General features: G+C 26.0%; 1 non-coding gene across 1 annotated transcript; it reads left to right on the top strand.

Moving 5' to 3' along the window:
• Positions 1 to 2,861, top strand: LOC137810006 (uncharacterized). Its single transcript, XR_016518315.1, has 4 exons — positions 1 to 204; positions 656 to 1,076; positions 1,646 to 1,851; positions 1,950 to 2,861. It is a non-coding gene; the product is annotated as an uncharacterized LOC137810006 (transcript).
• The last annotated feature ends 5,544 nt before the right edge of the window (positions 2,862 to 8,405 follow it).

Raw genomic sequence — 8,405 nt, forward strand, 5'->3', positions numbered from 1 at the left:
AGAGAAAGAACGGTGAGAGAAAAGTCTGTGAAAACTCATGCGGGTACTCGGGTCAGAAGTTGAAGGGAACTGAAGCCTTTCGCCTCCTTGCATTGTAGGTTCTAGGTTATTATTTTTTTATTAGAGCCTATGGAAAACAAAAAGAAGGACCAGAAACACAATTTTGTTTGTAATCAAGAATCTCAGACAAATGATGAACCTCAGGTATGGAACTCTCCTATCTCAGTTCTACCAAAGTAATGAATCTTTTTGTGCCTTTACAAATTCAGCTTCTTGTGAAAAATTTTTTTTTTTGTTCATTTTTTTCTTTCTGCTTTTGTATCTATGTTACTGTCGCCACTGAATAGCAGAGACTAAAAATGAATATCAGTCTTTGGAAGGAAAAATAATGAATTTTAAGCAAAGGAAAGGAAGTAAAGATTGATTTTTTATTTTAAAAATTCACTTGATTTTTATAACTTTGACAAAAAAAATTGTATTATCTTCTTTTCTTCCATGTTGGGTATCTTAGGGTTGTCATCTTCTTAATTGGAATCACATGCAAAGCAGTATCTGGAATGTCTCAGATGTGAAGAAACATAATATGTATATATTGCAATTTGTGTTGTTTAAATACTCCTTTTGAGTTGATTTAGATGAATATGGTTATTGACAGACCAAGCGAAAGAATGCACAACCAAATGTGACTGTTGTTCCGAGTGCCAAAATTAACAGTTCCTCACCTTCACTTCATGGTGCACTTAAATCTAATCAGCAACAACAGCCTTCAATTGTTCAATGGCCCTACACTCCTCAAAATGCCAGAGGACAGTCCTTGGCGATGCACTTCCCCACCCAAGCATCACCACCTGGTGCCTTAAATCAATGGCAGCAGTATCCACATCTGTTTGCTCAGGCAGCATCATCCTTTTGGCAGTCTCATCCACCCTCCGCTGTGGCAGGCCCATTACTTGGAGCAAATGTCAGTACCATCTATCAACCATTCACTGGTACTGGCTTTTCTGGAGCACCTTCCTCAGCAACACACACACTACCTCCTAATATGTGTTATCATTATCCGTTTCCTGGCTTTCCATGTAAGTATGCAACTCTTACTATTCACTGGCTTTCCATGTAAGTATGCAACTCTTACTATTCACTGGCTTTCCATGTAAGTATGCAACTCTTACTATTCACACAGCATGCGGTACTTGGTACTTTATACAACAGTTATTTTAGACTTGAAACTGATACGGATGTCACTATTTGAGCATGTTGAATTTTACTAGTTAATAGTTCACTGTCTTCTATGTTATTGTCAGCTGAAAAGCAAGAATATAACAAACTTTAAAAATTATTGGTGACAACAGGACTATAATATAATGGCATAAAACAATATAATAAAAAGCATGAGTCAATGTATACATCTAGACATTATAAATACTATACTATAATTTGTATATTATTGTGGTATTCTCATCTGATTTAGTTTAAAAGTTTAACAAATGAAAGTAAAAAAATTGTACAGGTAATTATTGAATTGTTCAACATTGATCGGTCCTGAACGGGATCAATATTTTGCTTCCTTTATTGTCAATGCCAGCAACATTAGGGTGTAGTAAACATAATTTTAGCAATAACATAAAGTTTGATAAGTTGTTTACAGGTCCTTGGGATCCATCTTCTTACATGGCTCAGTTATACCAAATGCAGTATCCTTATATTCACAGTTTTCCTGGTGCACTTAACTTTTCTTCAGCAACTCCAAGGGTGCCAAATTGCTTAACTTCTGGAGAGCATTCTTCGCAAATAGGAAATATCACACCGCCTTCAAAACTTTCTCAGAAGCACCAACAACTTTGGGAAGCTCAGGTGAGTACTTCTCTCCATCTCACACTCAAATTGTGATAATTATGACTTCTAGTGTCTTGAGTCTTGACTACAAACATGAACAACTTTCTTTCTTACAGACAGAGGAGAATATCCAGCTGTGGAGTGTGATAAATAAATTGCAAGCTGAAGTTTCTGATTACAAGGATCAGCTGAAGAAGCTTGAAGAAGAAGTCTCCTCATTCAAACAGAAAGCAGAAGTGGCTACTAAACAAGTTATTGGAACAACTCAACCTTTGAAAAAGAGAGGGAGGACTAGACAATCGATGGCCTCTGAAGATGCATTAAACGAGTCTCGCCTCCTTGCTGTTGGTAAAAAACCTGCAGTGTGTAACTCTTTCTCTCAGAATAAATCACACTTTGAAAAAGTTACATCACCCATCAAGGTTATTCTTAAAAAGGTGGGAAATAAAGAAATAACTACTTCCACCACTGCAATGGTACAACAAGAAAACAATGTAAACATCTTAAATGCTGTTAAAGATGTGAACTGCAAGACCCAGATTAATCAGATTTACCCAATTAAGTCTGCATGTCAATCTCATGTTCATCAAGAATATCAGGGAGTCCAGACATGTGGAATTGGAGTAAATGCTAATTTTGGAAAGGATAAAGACTTGAAACGTGTCAAACAATGACATGGGTGTTTCATCTAATAAACATATTGGAATTACAGGAAATGGTAATATTGGGTTGAAGTCTGGCAGACATTCGCCAGACACTGCAAAAGATGTATCAGGTGTTGCCCGTCAGAGTATATTCCATAATGGCATTTTCTTCCAACAGAGAAGAAACATAAATCCTGGATGGAGTTTGAGTTCTGAGGAGGAGGATGCTTCAGAAGATATGGCAGGATAGGGTAAAGATGAAAATGAAGTAATGGGAGATGACACTAGCTAGGCTGCTGAAGAAATTGGTGTAACAAAAGACTTAGGTGGTTGGTTGCCCCATGAGTAATGCCTTTGCAACTACTCCAAAAGGTATGTTTATTTAACAGTTGGCAATAGTGTTTTGTCAAAGAGTAATGCCTTAGCTGTAGATTTTTTGATAATGTGGTCACTCTGATCAACTGGGATAATCATCTAGCTTGGTGAAGGGTCACCCAGTTGCCTATAATTTTGGTATAAACTACATAGAGCAGTATGTAGATTTTTGTTAATATTTTGCCATATCATTCAGGGAATTACAAGTGGTTTGTGCTTAATGATTCATTTGTTTTATGTAATTTTTATAAAAAAATCATTGCAGTTATATTATAATAAAATATATGTGAAAATAAATTAATATAAGACCAGAATATCATTTTCTTTTTATTTAATTTTTTTTTATCTACAGAGAATTGTAAAATATAAGGATGGATAAAAAATCCATAATTATCCAATTCATATTACTTTCTCAAATTCATTTAAATAGATTTATTTTAAATTCAAATCCTTAGTTAAATCTAATCCATTTAACTAGATTTGCATTGAAGGTTAAATATAAGATTAGATAATTTTTTAGATTTTAAAAATTCAAAATTTATGTACTAAATATTTTTTCATTAATTTTTATGTACTAAATATTTTTTCATTACTAGTTTTCATGATAGTTCTCTAATGTGCATTAAGGCTATTATAATAATATCTATATAAAATACATTAACAATATGTTTTTACTATACTATTTTAAATATTTTTACTAAGGATAAAATATATATATATGGAAAATGATATATTTTTTATGATCATATTTTATTTAATGACTCTTTCTCTTATTTTATAATTTTCATAAATTTAATTGATAAATAATATGTATTGAAAATGATGTATTACTAACAACACTTTAGGATTTTTTTACATTTTTGGTATATTTTTACAAAATTATCGAAATCAATATTTTTTAAAAACATAAATATGTGAAATCTTATTTCAAAACACAAATTTTAATATAAAAAACATGTTCTAAAACATGACTTATAATAAATACAAAAGTAGTGGTTTGATTTCTCTTTTAAAAATATAACTAATTTAAAAAATAATAATTTCTATTTTTTCTAAAGTAAAATATATAATTTTAAAATATATATTTATATGTATATATATATATATATATATTAATTGTTTAGTTTCTTAATTTCCTTAAAAATATTCTGAAAGTAAGAAAACCAACACTCGAAAGAAACACCTCTACCGAACATATCCTGAGAAAATATAAAATATATTATATATTATAATTATACTTTGCCTTACATGTATGTCTATCAAAGAAAATAATTTTAGAATGTTCAAAGAAATTCTACAAAGATTTAAATATTTAAATAAGAAAATAATAAATTTTAAATATAAAATAAAACGATTATATACCAAACCCCTAACTTAAAAAAAAACTTACATGTTAACATTTATAAACTATAAGTGATATAATTACAATAAATAAATGATACTATAAGTTAACAGTATAAAAGTCATACGAATTATATTTTTTTATCAATTAATAATTTAAATTTTTTACACTAATATTATTCTGATTAAACTCAAATTTGATAACAATTAACGTTTCTGGCAAAAAAAAACACTCAATTAAAGTTTATAAATAACTTAACAATATGAATTAGCCACAATATTTAATTGTCTTAAATTTATTAATCAAAAGAGTCAATCCCTTGGGTCTGGAAGTCAATAACTCTATTTATAATGGTTAACATATAATTTATTATTTTACAAATAAAAAAACAATCAATAGTTTCAGCCTATTAATATTACAATTTTGTCTGTGTTATTTAGTTTATTTTTGAATTGATGAGATGTTGATAGTTTTTAATATTTAGTCGTGATTGAATTGTTAAATTATTTATTTATTGCATGTTTGATAAAGATTTTATTTTTGTCAATTGTACATCAAATTTAATCTAAATAAAAAATATGTATTTATTTTACTATTGGCACCACTGAATTACTTTTTAAACTGCTGACCAAGGTGAAAAGATAAAAATATACTTCTAGTATTTACTTAAAAATACCTCTAAATACAGGTTTTCATTAAATTTAACTGAACAGGGCATCGTCTTTCTGTTTTTTGTTTTTTCAAAATAAAATAAAATAATTTAAATTTACTTTACCATAAATAATTTATCCAATATTTTTTTGAGAAATTTAAAATAATTTTTATGTAACTAACATATTTTAATTACTTATAAAAAATATTTAAATAATCAACTTTGATTGTTTAAAATTAGTGTTTAAAAATAATTTTAGACAAATAGTTATATACTTCTTAACAGTTATTATAAATTATTTAATACTTTATTTGTCAAGAATAAACTTTAGACAATATCATATTTAATATATATAAAATATATAATAATTATACTACAGTTTTCTTATAAAAATGGTCAAATGTTGTGTATAAATTTATCTCTACATACAAATATTATTTCAAAATAAGTATGTTCACCATATCTAAATCAATTATTATTATAAATAAGTATTAGTACTCGATTAAATAATGTGATAAAGAGAACTTTTGAATATATATTTTTTTATTTTAGATGTTTTATTATAAATAGAACATGTTCTAAACTGTTATCTACGTTATTAATATTCATTTATTATTTAAATTATTTATATTCTAATTATAAGTTATACATGGAGGATTTACTGATGAAAAATAATGACACTGAAAATATTTTTTTTTTCTATAGTTCAAGTTTATAATTTATTTATAAATATAATGATTGACTTCAAGTTATATATATATATATATATATATATATTATAATTATAAAAATAAGACAACTTAAAATATCATTATTACTTATAATATTTATATCTTGTTACTTATGTATACACTATTTTTAAAAAAATTAACTTATAAATTATGTGTAAAAACCTTAATATGCAAATATAAAAATTTAGTTATATAACAAGATTGAATAATATATAAGATAATTATGATTTTTTTATTTTTTTATAAATTATATTTAACACCTTAAACCAATTACATATTTTAATTATATTTAACAAAACTATTTGATTAATAGTAGTGTGGTTCTTTATAGTTCTCTCTTTTTAATGAAGTATGGAGCTCATCTTAATATACAATATTGCAACAGGTCTAATTCAACAAAGTATTATTTGTTTAAATATTTCAATAAATTCATAAATTAAAATAAGTGTTGTTTCTATAAACTTTACATAAACACTCATATTAGTGTTATTTCTATAAACTTTACATAAACATTCGTTAATGAAATAAAAAATACTATGAATATTATCTAAATATAATTATCTAAGTCACTTTGGGATTTTTTTTAATTTTTATATTAATAATTTTTGTTTGTTTTGATATTGATAGTATATGACTTGCTATTCAAATATTAACATTTCATCTCATATGTCAACGGTAAGTTTTGTTTAAAGATGATGATAAAATCGATGTCCTCCGCAACAATTACCAACATATGAACACAATGTGTTTAGCTTGGTTTTAGGATAATAAAATCTATGATAAACAAAAGAACTTCTATGTTGAATTTTCGATTGTTGATTAATAAGCAACTACATGTGGACGAAGACATCATGACAACAATATTTTCAAGAATAAAAGGATTTTCTTGATATGTCGTGGTATATGATATATATTTATTTGAAAAACTCAATCAGCTGTTATTGAAATTAAGATAATAGTTGTTTTAAAAATATAACTTTAAGCGAAATTGTTTCTTTCTTACTTTCTAAAGGAAAGACAACTCAGTTTACATTTTGTACACCGTTGTTAATAAATGAGGAATGAACTTGCAACATAGTTCAAAGAAGTCTTCGAGTTTGGCTTTTGATGAAAATCAATATGAATACAAGATAAAACACTAATGATAAATAAATTATGCTTTGAAGCATTTGATCAAACTTGACATATATTATGAAAGTTGTAAATCAAGACCATAGTTAAAAATGATTTGGCTAAAGTTTTTGTATTTGGAGGTGATTTTAGGCAAACTTTGTGTGTTGTCATCAATAAATTAATTTGAATTGTGGAAAAATTGCAAAGTTTTAAGACTTTCACAAAATACGAGATTAAATACTACGAAAACAAATGAAAGTGCAAGATATATCAAAGAATTTGTTGATTAGATTCTCAACATTCGAGATGGAGACTTGGACTTAAATGAAGATGGTGAAAGCAAAATTGACATACCACAAGATATTGTAGTTGAAAATAATGAATCACCTTTACTTTCATTGGTTGAGTTTGTTTATCCTTATTTTTTTTGCATAATATAATGTCTCATGGGATTTTTTTGTGATGAAACATTATTTTGCCCTACAACTTAATCTTGAGAACAAGGGAAAGAAAAAAATTATTTAAATTTAGAAAGAAATGAAGACGCAATTCAAGGTGAATAGTTGACATAAGGGTTTTTGAATGACATTAAATATTTAACGATTCTCAATCATGCACTTAAATTGAAAGTATGTGTATCTATAATACTTTTAGAAAATATTGATAAAGCAAATAGTCTTTCTAATGAAAAAGGTTTACAAATAAATTATTTGGGGAAAATGTTATTTTTACTACAATAATTAAAGGTAAAAATATTGGTGACAAATATGTATACCAAAAAATTAATATAAATAATTTAACTTTCCAAATAAATAAATTTTAAATATAATAAGTGATAGTTACTAAAAATGTTAACAAGCACAACTAAAACAAATGTTATTAATGAATATTAACATCGAACCAAAAATAAAATATTACATTTAGAATTAAATAAAAAAGAGTTGTTGATTTTGGTAACATACACAATGCACATATATTATTCTAGCATTTTTTTTCATAAGTACATATGTTAATATATAGAATTTTATGATGTTTTTTATTTACTTTATAATGTTATTATTATTATTATTATTATTATTATTATTATTATTATTATTCTAATTCAAATATGTTACATCAAATTAAATTAGCCTTTTTCCATGTGTTTTAAAATTTATTTTTATTAATAAATATTAATTTTTCTTTAAAAAAAATTGTGTGTCGCATATATTCAAATAACAGTTTATGTACATTTAGGATATAAAATCCGTAGAAATAGAAATAATCAAGTCAGAATGTAAATTATACCCGAATACCATTCATTTAAGCAAGATACATGAGTACTGATGGTTTAAAACTATCAATTTTCTTTCACATCTAAATCACAACTCTATAAATTATCATTTTATTATAATATTTTCTTTATATTTTTATTATTATTTTAATATAATATTTTATTATAAAAATAGTTGTAGATAACATATAGAGGTTCAGTTAAAAATAATAATTTATAGAGGTATAACTTAGATGTGAGAGAAAAGTAATAGTGTAAAAATATCATCCGATATCACTAGGAGAACAATAATTTATGATTTAATATTAAAAAGGTATGATTGGACATTATATTAAATAGTTTATAATATTTTCTATATAAGCACTCTTACCTGTTAATTCAGAAATGAAAAACTGCTGATAAGGATTCACGGAGCAGAAAAGGAATGCTGAGAGAGAAATAA

Source organism: Phaseolus vulgaris, chromosome 2, assembly GCF_051622355.1.
Source record: "Phaseolus vulgaris cultivar YP4 chromosome 2, ASM5162235v1, whole genome shotgun sequence".
Lineage (NCBI taxonomy): Eukaryota > Viridiplantae > Streptophyta > Magnoliopsida > Fabales > Fabaceae > Phaseolus > Phaseolus vulgaris.